This window comes from Mixophyes fleayi, chromosome 8 (assembly GCF_038048845.1).
Source record: "Mixophyes fleayi isolate aMixFle1 chromosome 8, aMixFle1.hap1, whole genome shotgun sequence".
Taxonomy (NCBI): Eukaryota; Metazoa; Chordata; class Amphibia; order Anura; family Limnodynastidae; genus Mixophyes; species Mixophyes fleayi.
In genome coordinates, this window is record NC_134409.1 from 53,666,369 (window position 1) to 53,680,585 (window position 14,217).

At 44.0% G+C, this 14,217-nt stretch overlaps 1 long non-coding RNA gene across 1 annotated transcript in view; it reads right to left on the reverse strand.

The window, feature by feature from the left end:
• LOC142100076 (uncharacterized) overlaps positions 1 to 14,217 on the reverse strand; it is an 86,737-nt gene that overhangs the window by 51,689 nt on the left and 20,831 nt on the right. The window lies entirely within an intron of this gene.

The following is a 14,217-nucleotide window of genomic DNA, read 5'->3' on the forward strand; positions in this document are numbered from 1 at the left end:
ACAATATATTTCAAATACATTTATTGTGTAGAAGTCTCTCTTCAGTGTGGTTTTCAGTAAACAATGTTTGCCATTACATTACCTTATAAGGCCTAAGTTGACTTTTAATAACAATTCAAGGATACATAAAGCCAACAAGACTGTACTAATAATATATTTCCTGGTAAACTACTCAGTAGTGTAAACCAACTGCACAGAGAGCGCTCGAACAAAGCTGTAAGGGGTATATACATAAAATTAGAATATGTTCCCACAGTCAAAGTAAAATCAAAACTAGTTTATTCTAATATAATAATAAAGAATATCAGATGTATTTATTAATAAAGTAAAACCTTCATGCAAATGAATTGCCAACAATAACACAAAGTATGTTAAACATGTAGTGAGTCCTCAAATCAGCATATACAGGTAGACACAGATGTTCATTGCTCATAAAAAATTAAGGACAAATTAAAGTTCCTCCATAGGATAAGGTCATATTGCAGAAGTAACCAGCTGGTTTACTAATTCTTCAGTTAACAAGGGAGAGTAATGGTGCTGAAACTTGAGTTATGCACTAATAAATACCAAATCCTCAATTTGTGATGCTGTTCAGCCAAATCTCTGTACATTCACAAACCAGGCTCTAGTACAGTGGTTCCCAAACTTTTGCAGTTCGTGGCACCCTTAGAGCCTCCATAATTTTTTCAAGGCACCCCTCCGAAATAATTACTGAGCAGCCCTGTTTTAGAAGTAGTTGGGTCAAAAAAATGTATTTAGGTCAGGACAGAAATACTTATTTAGTTGTATGCAAAAATGTCCCCTCTGCATCCAGACATGCTGCCCCCTCTGCATCCAGACACGCTGCCCCCTCTCACGCTGCACCCTCTCCCCTCTCACACTGCCCATCTCTCACGCTGCCCCCTCCTCTGCCCTCTGGTACGCTGTCCCCCTCCTCTGCCCTCTGTCACACTGTCCTCCTCCTCTGCCCTCTGTCACGCTGTCCCCCTCCTCTGCCTTCTGTCACGCTCCCTCTCACTCTGCCCCTGCCAGCCAGAGAAAAAACAAACAAAACATAAACTTACCAATCTGCGCGACGTCGGGACCCAGCATCCTCCTCTCTCACGCAGCTTGTCACTGAATGTCGATATTCGGTGACAAGCTGCGTGAGAGAGGAGGATGCTGGGTCCCGGCGCCGCGGGGATTGGTAAGTTTATGTTTTCTTTGTTTTTTCTCTGGCTTGCCCGCGGCACCCCTGGGAGCCGCGGCGCACACTTTGGGAACCGCTGCTCTAGTATGTAGCTTTAAATTTGCATGCACACTTATATAAATTAACAACCATAAATCAGGACTGAGGGGGGTAGCTGTGATGATAATTATCTCTGTCTTCAAGTGAACACACAGATCTGTGAATTAGCAGCTCCACCATTTTGTGAGTGACAGCAATTTCACTCCATGATAGTGCTGAATCTGCAGCCAATCCACAGGATGTGATGGCATACCAGGGGCTAAATTTACTAAACTGCGGGTTTGGAAAAGTGGAGATGTTGCCTATAGCAACCAGATTCTAGCTTTCATTTATTTAGTGCATTCTACAAAATGACAGCTAGAATCTGATTGGTTGCTATAGGCAACATCTCCACTTTTCACCCGCAGTTTAGTAAATATACCCCCATGTCTGTATTGCGCAAGGAACACGTCCATTAAGGCTTCTGCCTTAATTGTCGTAATATCATTGCTTTTTAGAGTTTGAGTGGAAGAGTTTTAATAGATTTTTTACATTTTAAATTGTGTATAAGTGTAAGACACCTTAATCGGACATGATAAACCGTTCCGTTTTTTGTCTATGGAATTTCATAGCTTTTTGCAAAGTTAAAATATGCATGATATCAAATTCAGAAACATGATCACAGAAATTTGAATGGCAGATACGAATCACTTGGCCCATCTAGTTTCCACACTTTTTTTTTTAATCCCTAATAAACAAGAGTGTTTAAATTGTTCTATTATATTAATCTCTGTCACCTTTGTTGGATGCCTATTCCACCTATCTACTACCATTTTGCAAAATAATTTTTACTCAGATTTGCTCTAAACCTAGCACCCTCCGTTTACAGAATATGTCTTTCTCACACATACCCAACTGCCCACCAGCAATGCACACATGCCACCGCCAGCTGCACCAGCTTTTTTCTTACGTCACCCATGTGCCACTGTCTCTCACATGGCACCCCATTCTTGCCAGCTTTTCTTTACATGTCAACAAATATACCCAACAGATTTTAGGTCATGTGCCATCCCATATGCCCACAAGCTTATCTCTCACATGCTAGCCTGTATGCCCACAACCATATCTTATGTTCTGCACTGAGTGGTGCAGTATGTATGTTCTGGCAGGCAATGGTGGCATTTAATATCTATGTTCTGGCAAGCAGTGGTGGCGTGCAGTATGTATGTTCTTGACAGGCAGTGGTGGCATGCAGCATGTTTGTATATTCTAGCAAGCAGTGGTAAGGTGCAGCATGTATGCATGTATGTTCTGGTAGGCAGTGGTGGCATGCAGCATGTATGTTTTGGCAAGCAGTGGTGGCGTGCAGCATGTATGTATATTCTAGCAAGCAGTGGTAAGGTGCAGCATGTATGCATATATGTACTGGCAGGCAGTGGTGGCATGCAGCATGTATGTTCTGACAGCCAGTGGTGGCATGCGGCATGTAGGTATGTTCTGGCAGGCAGCTGTGACGCGTAGTATGTAAGTTCTAGTAGGCAGTGGTGGTGTGCAGTATGTATGTTCTGGCAGGCAGTAGTGGTGTGCAGTATGTTTGTATGTTCTGGCAGGTAGTGGTGGGGTGCAGTATGTATGTATGTTCTGGCAGGCAGCGGTGACATGCAGCATGTATGTATCTATGTATGTTCTGACAGGCAGTGCTGGAGTGCAGTATGTATGCATGTTCTGGCAGGCAGTGGTGGTGTACAGCATGTATGTATGTATGCTCTGACAGTTAGTGATGGCGTACAGTATGTATGTTTTGGCAGGTAGTGGTGGCGTGCAGCTTGTATGTATGTATGTTCTGGCAGGCAGTGGTGGCGTACAGCATGTATGTTCTGGCAGGCAGTGGTGGTGTGCAACATGCATGTATGTTCTGAAAGGCAGTGGTGGGGTGTAGTATGTAAGTTCTGGAGGGCAGTGGTGGCGTGCAGAATATAAGTTCTTGCAGGCAGTGGTGGCGTGCAGTATGTATGTGTGTTCTGGAAGGCAGTGGTGCTGTGCAGTATGTATGTTTGTTCTGGTAGGCAATGGTGGTGTGCAGTATGTATGTATGTTCTGGTAGGCAGTGGTGGTGTGCAATATGTATGTATGTTCTGGCAGGTTGTGGTGCTGTGCAATATGTATGTATGTTCTGGCAGGCAGTGGTGGCGTGCAGAATGTATGCATGTATGTTCTAGCAGGCAGTGGTGGCGTGCAGTATGTAAGTATGTATGTTCTGGCAGGCAGTGGTGGCATGCAGTATGTATGTATCTATGTATGTTCTGATAGGCAGTGGTGGCGTATAGTATGTATGTTGTGGCAGGCATTGGTGGCATACAGTATGTATGTATGCTTTGGCAGGCAGTGGTGGCGTACAGTATGTATGTTCTTGCAGGTAGTGGTGGGGTGTAGCATATATGTATGTATGTATATATCTATATGCAAGCAGGGTGGGATGGAACATATGTATGTATGTTCTGGCAGGCAGTGGTTGGGTGCAGTATGTAAGAATGTTCTGACAGGCAGTGGTCAGGTACAGCATGTATGTGTGTATGTTCTGGCAGGCAGTGGTTGGGTGGAGCATGTATGGATGTATGTTTTGGCAGGCAGTGGTGGGGTGTAGCATGTATGTATATTCAGACAGGCAGTGGTGGGGTGCAGCATATATGTATGTTCTGGCAAGCAGTGGTGGAGTACAGTATGTATGCATATATTATCTGGCAGGCAGTGGTGGTGTGCAGCATGTATGTATATATGTACGTACGTATGTATGTATGTTCTGGCAGGCAGTGGTGTGGTGTAGCATGGATGCATGTTTTTCAGGCATTGGTGGAGCGCAGTATGTAAGTATGTATGTTCTGGCAGGCAGTGGTGGCGGGTCATATGTATGTTCTGGAGGGCAATGGTGGGGTGCAGCATGTATGTATTTATGATCTGACAGGCAGTGGTGTGTTGCAGCATGTATGTATGTTCTGGCAAGCAGTGGTGGCGTACAGTATGTATGTTCTGGCAGGCAGTTGTGGCATGCCGTATGTATGTTCTGGCAAGTAGTGGTGGCGTACAGTATGTATATTCTGGTAGGCAGTGTTTAGGTGCAGTATGCATGTTCTGTCAGGCAGTGGTTGGGTGCAGCATGTATGTAAGTGATGAAGAGCATATAAATAATATATTATTTTATTTCTTACTTTATAATACCGTATATATCAGAATTCATCCATAGTTGAATGAGCACACTGACTGTGCACATGCAATCCCTTCCCCCACCTGTTACAATGGAACTTGAATACCTGAGAAACAAGTTTCGAGCAGTTGGTCAGATTAACACGTGAAAGGCTGTGGTCTATTTCCTGTGGAAAGGTAAACTCCATCCACAAGAAAGGTTTTTGATCTCATGTAACAAGGGAAGTGAAGCTTACTTGCTGGCTGTTTTTTTTACCTGGGAGGACATACATGGCCCAACTGCTGGAATAGAATGGCAATCTGCATCAGTGGCCTGGAGAGGCCATTTATATTGGAACCTGGCTAGGAGGAAACATGTAGTTGTAAAAGGAGTGTTGTAATGGAAGATGGTTGCTGTGTGGTTCTGTGGTTGGTTTAATGTTGTATTGGACTTTTGTTAGGTTATTTGAATGGAATTGTCTGAGTTCAGATAAAATGGCGTTAGTGAAGTTTTGGTCATGGAAGTATTTGTGGTTTTGGCAAAGGTTATTCTTGGAAGGCTTATGGAAATTGTAAATGTTGTGTAATAGAAGTGTATGGAAATAGTTTGTTTTATGCAGTTCAGTGCAAGTGTATAGTAAGTGTATGGAAATGGTTGTGCATAGTTTGTTTGTTAGTATGGTGGTGTTGGAAAAGTATTTCATGGAAAAGTGAAGAAATCGTGTAGATGGTATTGGAAAGTCTGCTATGCTGCTGTTGAAAAGTGTGGCGAAAATTAGGATTTAGATGCATAGCAAGTGATTGGATTGTTCAGGGTGTGGTCAGATTGTTCAATATAACGTTTTGTTAGACTGTTGGTTTAAAGGGTAGTTTGTAACTCTGAATCTCTGAAATAATGTGGCTTATTGCTGGAAATGTTGATGTAGAAAGGTGAAATACCATGTGTTTAGAGCATGCTGAGTTCAGACAATAGAGGAAATGGATCTAGAAGCTCCATGCTTGTAAAATTGCTGCCATCTAGAAAACTCTCATGTGAAGGGAATGTGGATAGTGAATAATGGCTGTTGGATTTCGACTGAGATAAGTGAAATTAAATGATAGAGGGATAAATGTGATAGAGTATGTGAGAATATTTTGAAGATTAAAATGTATGCTTGAGTGTGTGTCTCTCTCTCCCCCACAGGTCTCTCCCCCTACACACCGAATGCATTCACATACCTGAAACAATAGGTAAATCTTGACTCACACACATACACTTACACAGACTTGTATATTTATATAACAGGCAATAAATGTAATGTATTGCACCAAAATCTATACTTTGTGTAAAATATTGTTACGCTGTTTACAGTTTTATAATATATACATACGTTTTACAATTAGAATGTTAATAATACAACACTTTTTAAATGAAACTATTATTTTGTGCGTAATTTTTCATGAAAATATGAGCATAAGCTATTATATGAATATTGGTCCTGTGGATTTAAGGGAAAATAAGAATTATTTTTCTCAGATTAAATCAGAAAGTACCTTTGCGAAGAGTTGGTTGCATAATTAACGGTATTAAATGGTCATCCATACATTTGCCAGATTATTAAGGAGATTAAAACCCCATAAACACCCGAGAAATCCTTTAACAGTAAGCATGTGTTCTGGCAGGCAGTGGTGGGGTGCAGCATGTATGTATGTATGTATGTATGTGTTCTTGCAGGCAGTGGTGAGGTGCAGCATGTATGTTCTGGCAGGCAGAGGAGGCGGGCAACATGTATGTACCACTACATATGGCACTTACCTATAGTGGTAAAGACGGTTATGGCAAAGTAAGATTTCCACTGAACTCTGACACGATTATACTCAGACTACATGATGACAAGCTCCAGTTGCCTGTAGTCCTCATTGGAAATGTTATACTTCCCTTTGAGGCAGATCTTCTCTGCTTTAAGCTTCTGGATAGCGAGGGGATCATGCCACCCCTTCCTGTCTGTAACTCAGACGGATCGCTGCGAGTCTGGATCCTGGAATGTTGGATGCCGTTTTTGGAAAAAAAATAGGTACATGAAATTTAGAAAACTCCTACCAGCCTGGCGTAAAATCAATAGCACCAATGTTTAATAACTAGGCCTCCCTACTCACATTTGATAAATAGACCTATTTCCCTCCAGCCAGTCCTGACAGAAAATTAAAAGAATTCCCATTTAATAAATAAACCTACCTCCCTCCCTCAAAACAGCCCCAGCAATAAATCAATTGTGTTTACATATCATAAATATAACCATTTCCCACAGCCATCCCAGTCATTAAATAATTCATATTGACATACAATAATTAGCCCTCCTCCCCAAACTAAACTCAATCCCACATTCAATAGCCCCAAACCACACCCGTATTAAATTAAAGGTCATGTCACCTTAAACGAATATACCCCACTGATAAATTAAATAGCCCCACCATCACCCCACAAATAAAATAGCATCCATTACATAATTAGCCCTAACTACATTCCAACACTAAATAGACTACCTCCCACCAAAATTATATTAAGACCCCCCTCCATTCCCTCACGTTATTTTAACATACCCCCCTCCATCACTCGTTACAACACCATACCCCCCACCCTCACAGGTTACAACAACATACCCCCCTCCCTCACAGGTTACAATAACATACCACCCCTCCCTCACAGGTTACAATAACATACCACCCTTCCTCCCTCAGAGGTTACAATAACATACCACCCCCCTCCCTCACAGGTTACAATAACATACCACCCCCCTAACTCACAGGTTACAATAACATACCCCTCCTCCCTCACAGGGTACAATAAAATACCCCCCTCTCTCACAAGTTACAATAACATACCCCTCCTCCCTCACAAGTTACAATAACATACCCCTCCTCCCTCACAGGTTACAATAACATACCCCTCCTCCCTCACAGGCTACAATAACATACCCCCCTCTCTCACAAGTTACAATAACATACCCCTCCTCCCTCACAAGTTACAATAACATACCCCTCCTCCATCACAGGTTACAATAACATACCTCCCCCTCCATCACAGGATACAGTAACATACCCCCCTCTCCTTCACAGGTTACAATAACATACCCCCCTCTCTCACAAGTTAGAATAACATACCCCTCCTCCCTCACAAGTTACAATAACATACCCCTCCTCCCTCACAGGTTACAATAACATACCTCCCCCTCCATCACAGGATACAGTAACATACCCCCCTCTCCTTCACAGGTTACAATAAAATATCCCCGTCCTCCTCCCTCACACATTACAAAAGCATCACCTCCTCCCTCACACTTACCTTGGTCCAGTTGCTATCTCTTCCAGCTCTGAACACATGAGACTGCACCTGTCACATGGTACGAAAGTCCCATGTGATTTGTGGCTATTACAGGCACTGGAGGCTGCCACATAGGGGAAGGGAGGGAGGGAGGGACGGATCACTAGATCCGCGGCCACATGAATGAAGTGACTGGTCCTGGAGGAGGTACCAGCCACCACTGTCCTGCCGTTCCAGGAAGAAAGGGGGGAGTGGGACATAATAGGAGGCTGCCACATAGCGGAAGGGAGGGATCTTTAGATCCGCGGCCACATGAATGAGTCTGGTCCTGGAGGAGGGATGTAAAAATTAGATTTTTTTTTTATTTTGCGATAATCATATTTAATATATCTAATCTGGCTGGGGGAGTGCTTTAGGCAGCAGTGGTAGAGCTCAGAGACAGAGACATCGCACACATGGGGTAATTGGGCAGCTTGACATTGTAGTCAAGCTGGGATAGGTAGTCTCATGCCTGGATAAGTGTTGTACACCAAGAATCTCTCTCCCACTCTCCCATTCTTGGCTTGATTGGTACAATACACACTGTCTGCACAGCTGGGAGCACAGAGCACTTTTACATCTCCCGACCCAGCTCAGTGCAGTGAATAAATTAATGGACGTCACTGAGGGGGCAGGAAGTTTACCATGGATTCTCTAACAGCCGTCTCCGGCACCGCATGAAGGGATTAAACTTTGAAATGAGAGTGGTGCCAGGGCTAATAATGATATAGTGTGCCCCCCTCAGACCAAAAACACTAACCAGCCAATCTACAGCCAACAAATATGTCTAATTTGTCTGCATTTTACAGAAATAAATTGTTATGCGTAAGGAGAGTCAGCCATATTTGTGCTCACAAGTGAAGCCACATATACTATACCCAGTACACACCTCTATTTGACATGTGCAACATTATGAAATTTTCTGAAATCCCCTATCTTTAAAATGGGGCATATTTTACCAAATTGCAAAAAAACTGTAAGTTTCTCAAAGTTGTCACCCATCAAAGGCACTCCTCAGTAATAATAGCTTTCCAACAAAACAGACTCCAGGGGGAAAATGTATCAAGGTCCGATTTTGGAAATCCAGCGATTTTCTCAGGAGAGTTGAAACTCGCATATGTGTGAAACTGAGATTTCATGCAAAATCGCCAGAGTTGTGCTTCTGTCAAAATCGTTATTTGCAAAATCGCTAGAGATCAAACTCCCGACTGTTTGCCACTGCAGCTATACAAGTCTCAAATGTATGAAGCTCAGGAGAGTTTGCTTTCAAACACTCCAGATACAACACGCTGCTTGCTAGCAGCGTGTTGTATAAACCCATCACTGTTACACTGCCTGTCAAAACTGTAAAGAATAGATAAAAGTAAAAAAAAAAAAAAAGCGTGGGGTCCCCCCTCTATTCATGCTTAACACTAGTGCTGCCTGACTACTGCTGGTTCCGTGAAAATCAGGGAAAAATTTTGCGTGGGGTGCCCCCGATTTTCATGGAACCAGCACTAGGCAAACTAGCCAGGGTTGGAGGCACTTTAGCAGGGGGACACGTGGCAGGGGTCCCCCTGCCATAATGACTAACTAACCCCAGACTGTTCAGCGCTGGGCTGGATTCCCTAAGGAGTGGGGTCCGGCCCAAAAACGAGCAGGTTTCCCCCCTAGGGACACCCAGCCCAGTGCTGATAGCACTAGGGCTCTTCCTACACCCCTGGGCGGTGGGAGTAGGGTAACAACGGTGAAAAAACAGTTAAAAAAATAAACAGACGCCATTTTGTTTTTTTGGGAACTACAAGTGCCAGCCAGCTAGGTTGCCTTAAATATTGTAAGCATGCTGCTACTTGCATAACTACAAGCACCAGCATACCCACGGCAGCCAGGGCATGTTGGCACTTGGAGAACCACAAGTTCCAACATGCCCTGACACCCACGGCTGGCTTGGACCTGTGGTTCCACAAAACAAAATGTTTACAAATCCACTACACCCTCATTAAAAACACTAACATTTATTAAAAATAATAAACCCACAATAAATACTGTAAACCCCCTCATTTACACCACATAATTTTATTAAAAATAGAAAATACCCTATACTGCCCAATGAAGTTTTCTCCTTTTGTCAGCAGCTTTCAATACAAAAATGGCTGTCACTAATGTCCAAAATAAATTTGTATCCAAAGTCCATGCTTGACAAAGTCCAAAATAAATTTGTAATTTTAACAGTCCGGCTTGCCCCTGTCCCAAACATATTTGTAGTTTGGGACAGGGGCAAGCCGGACTTTGGATACAAATTTATTTTGGACATTAGTGAAAGCCATTTTTGGATTGAGAGGAGATATAGAGATACTGTATTTCAATATATTATTTTATAGCGTAAGCATTGTGATGTTTTTCTTCATATTAAACTCCATTTCATAAAGTTCTGTCTTTGTGTTCATCTGCAAGATAAGCCTGGAAATTTTATAAACACTACCGTTAAATCAAATAATTTTTCGGCTAGCAGTAACTCTGCTTACATTTAAGATGTGATAAGTTTTGAGATAAGCCAGGGAGTAAAGGAAGACTTCCTGCTAGAGTGTCCGGTTTTTCAGCAAATCTTGATGGTGCCAGAAGGTAGTGAAATAGTGAACGTGGAATGGCATCTCAGGGAATTTTAGCCTTTTTTTTAAACAAACCAGGTAATTTTCTTTTGATTACCACTTTCATACCCACACATCTCACGGGTTCAAATGAGTGCTGTATGTGACACTTATTACAATCTTAACTTACTGTTCAAAGATGTGGATGATATTTTCTGCTGCTTTGGGCCTCGAGTAGCATGAGATCAACCCATCCACTAAAAGCATTCTGAGAACATGCCCCTTTCTATTAGAGATGAGCGGGCTTGGATATCTGAAATCCGAGCCCACCCGAACGTTGCCGATCCGAGCCGGATCCAAGACAGATCCGGGTATTCCCGCCAATTGCAAAACTGAAACCGAGGCTCTGAGTCATAATCCCGCTGTCGGATCTCGCGATACTCGGATCCTATAAATTCCCCGCTAGTCGCCGCCATCTTCACTCGGGCATTGATCAGGGTAGAGGGAGGTTGTGTTAGGTGGTCCTCTGTCCTGCTATATCTCGTGCTGTGCTGTGCTGTGCTGTTCAGTTCTGTGCTGTGCTGTGCTGTGTTCTGCTCAGTCCAGTGGTGCTGTGTCCTGTGCTCTGTCCTTCTGAGTTCAGTGGTGCTGCTGGGTCCTGTTCAGTCCAGTGGTGCTGTGTCCTGTGCTCTGTCCTTCTAAGGGCATTGTTATTTCCCCATTATTCCCAAATTATAAAAAAAATTAAAAAAAGTTATAAAAAAAAATTACAAAAAAAGTAATTATAAAAAAAAAATCATACTGCAGGATTGTTTTGGGATATTGTTTAAGTCCAGTGGTACTGATATATTACAAAGTTCACTGATTCAGCAGTATAATTCCAGTGGTACTGATATATTATAAAGTTCATTGATTCAGCAGTATAAGTCCAGTGGTACTGCTATTACAAAGTTCACTGATTCTGCAGTATAAGTCCAGTGGGACTGCTATATTACAAAGTTCACTAATTCAGCAGTATAAGTCCAGTGGTACTGCTATATTACAAAGTTCACTAATTCAGCAGTATAAGTCCAGTGGTACTGCTATATTACAAAGTTCACTGATTCAGCAGTATAAGTCCAGTGGTACACTCCTGTGCCGCTTAGGGGTACGCTCTCTTGTGCTACATATAATGGAAAACAAAAATTTGAAGGATAAAGTAGGGAAAGATCAAGACCCACTTCCTCCTAATGCTGAAGCTGCTGCCACTAGTCATGATAAAGACGATGAAATGCCATCAACGTCGTCTGGCAAGCCCGATGCCCAATCTCCTAGTACAGGGCATGTAAAATCCAAAAAGCCCAAGTTCTCAAAAAGTAGCAAAAAGAGAAACTTAAAATTATCTGAGGAGCAACGTAAAGTTGGCAATATGCCATTTACGACACGTAGTGGCAAGGAACGGCTTAGGCCCCGGCCCGTGTTCATGACTAGTGGTCCAGCTTCACCCAAGGATCTAAGCCCTCCTCCTCCCCCCCCTACAAAAAATTTAAGAGAGTTATGCTGTCAGCAACAACAACAAAACAGCAAAGAACTCTGCCTTCTAAACAGATGACATCACAAATCCCCAAGGCGAGTCCAAGGGTGTTGGTGGTTGTGAAGCCTGACCTTCCCATCACTGTACGGGAAGAGGTGACTCCATACAGCATTTGCAGCACACCCTCTGCATATGTTGGAAGGATCACCCACAGTGTAGATCCAGATTTGGATAATCAAGGTGTCAATGTTGTACACCGGGAGGAGGCTATTGACGTAGCTGGCGCTGTGGAGGAACTTGATGATGAGGATGGTGATGTGGTTATTGTAAATGAGGCACCAGGGGGGAAAACAGCTGATGTCCATGGGATGAGAAAGCTCATCGTCATGCCTGGTTAGAAGACCAAAAAATGCACCTCTTCGGTCTGGAGTTATTTTTATCCAAATCCGGACAACCAATGTATGGCCATATGTAGCTTATGTAAAGCTCAAATAAGCAGGGGTAAGGATCTTGCCCACCTAGGGACATCCTCCCTTATACGTCACCTGAATAACCTTCATAGTTCAGTGGTTAGTTCAGGAACTGGGCCTAGGACCGTCATCAGTACAGGGACACCTAAATCCCTTGGTCCTGTTGGATACACACCACCAACACCCTCCTCGTCAACTTCCTCCACGATCTCCATCAGATTTAGAACTGCAGGCCATGTCACCAGCCAGACTGAGTCCTCTTCTATACGGGATTCATCCGAGGAATCCTGCAGCGGTACGCCTACTACTGCCACTGCTGCTGTTGCTGCTGTTAGCCGGTCATCTTCCCAGAGGGGAAGACCGCTACGTCTTTCAAAAAACAATTGACCGTCCAACAGTCATTTGCCATGACCACAAAATACGATAGTAGTCACCCTATTGCAAAGCGTATAACTGCGGCTGTAACTGCTATGTTGGTGTTAGACGTGCGCCCGGTGTCCGCCATCAGTGGAGTGGGATTTAGAGGGTTGATGGAGGTATTGTGTCCCCGGTACCAAATCCCGTCGAGATTCCACTTCACTAGGCAGGCGATACCAAAGATGTACAGAGAAGTACGAGCAAGTGTCCTCAGTGCTCTTAAAAATGTGGTTGTACCCACTGTCCACTTAACCACGGATTTGTGGACAAGTGGTTCTGGGCAAACATAGGACTATATGACTGTGACAGCCCACTGGGTAGATGCATCCCCTTCCGCAGCAACAGCAGCAGCTGCATCAGTAGCAGCATCTACACAATGTCTGCTCGTGCCAAGGCAGGCAACATTGTGTATTACAGGCTTTAATAAGAGGCACAACACTGACAGAAAATGAGGGAAATTATTTCGCAGTGGCTTACCCCACTTAGACTCTCATGGGGATTTGTGGTGTCAGACAACGCCAGTAACATTGTGCGGGCATTGCATATGGGCAATTTCCAGCATGTCCCATGTTTTGCCCACACCGTTAATTTGGTGGTGCAGCAATACCTCAAGAGTGACAGGGGTGTGCAGGAGATGCTTGCGGTGGCCCGCAAAATTGCTGGACACTTTCGGCATTCTGCCAGTGCCTACCGCAGGCTCGAGGCACATCAAAAAAGCATGAACCTGCCCTGCCATCACCTCAAACAAGAGGTTGTGACACGCTGGAACTCCACCCTCTATATGCTGCAGAGGATGGAGGAGCAAAAGGCCATTCAGGCCTACACCGCCACCTACGACATAGGCAAAGGAGTGGGGATGCGCCTGAGTCAAGCGCAGTGGAGACTGATTTCCGTGTTGTGCAAGGTTCTCCAGCCATTTGAACTTGCCACACGAGAAGTCAGTTCCGACACTGCCAGCTTGAGTCAGGTGATTCCCCTGATCAGGCTGTTGCAGAAGCAACTGGAGAAAGTGAGGGAGAAGCTGGTAAACCATTGCGATTCCACCAAGCATGTAGCTCTTGTGGATGAAGCCCTTCGTACGCTTTGCCAGGATCCGCGGGTGGTCACTATTTTAAAGGCAGAGGAATACATTCTGGCCACCGTTCTCGATCCTCGGTTAAAAGCGTATGTTTTGTCTCTGTTTCCGGTGGACACAAGTCTGCAGCGGTGCAAAGACCTGCTGGTAAGGAGATTGTCCTCTGAAGAGGACCGTGACATGCCAACAGCTCCACCCTCATTTTCTTCCACATCTGTGGCTGCGAGGAAAAAGCTCAGTTTTCCTAAAAGAGCCACTGGCGGGGATGCTGATAACATCTGGGCCGGACTGAAGGACCTGCCAACCATTGCAGACATGTCTACTGCTGCTGCATTGGATGCTGTCACAATAGAAAAAATGGTAGAGGATTATTTTGCTGACACCATCCAAATAGACATGTCAGACAGTCCATATTATTACTGGCAGGAAAAAAAAGGCAGTTTGGAAG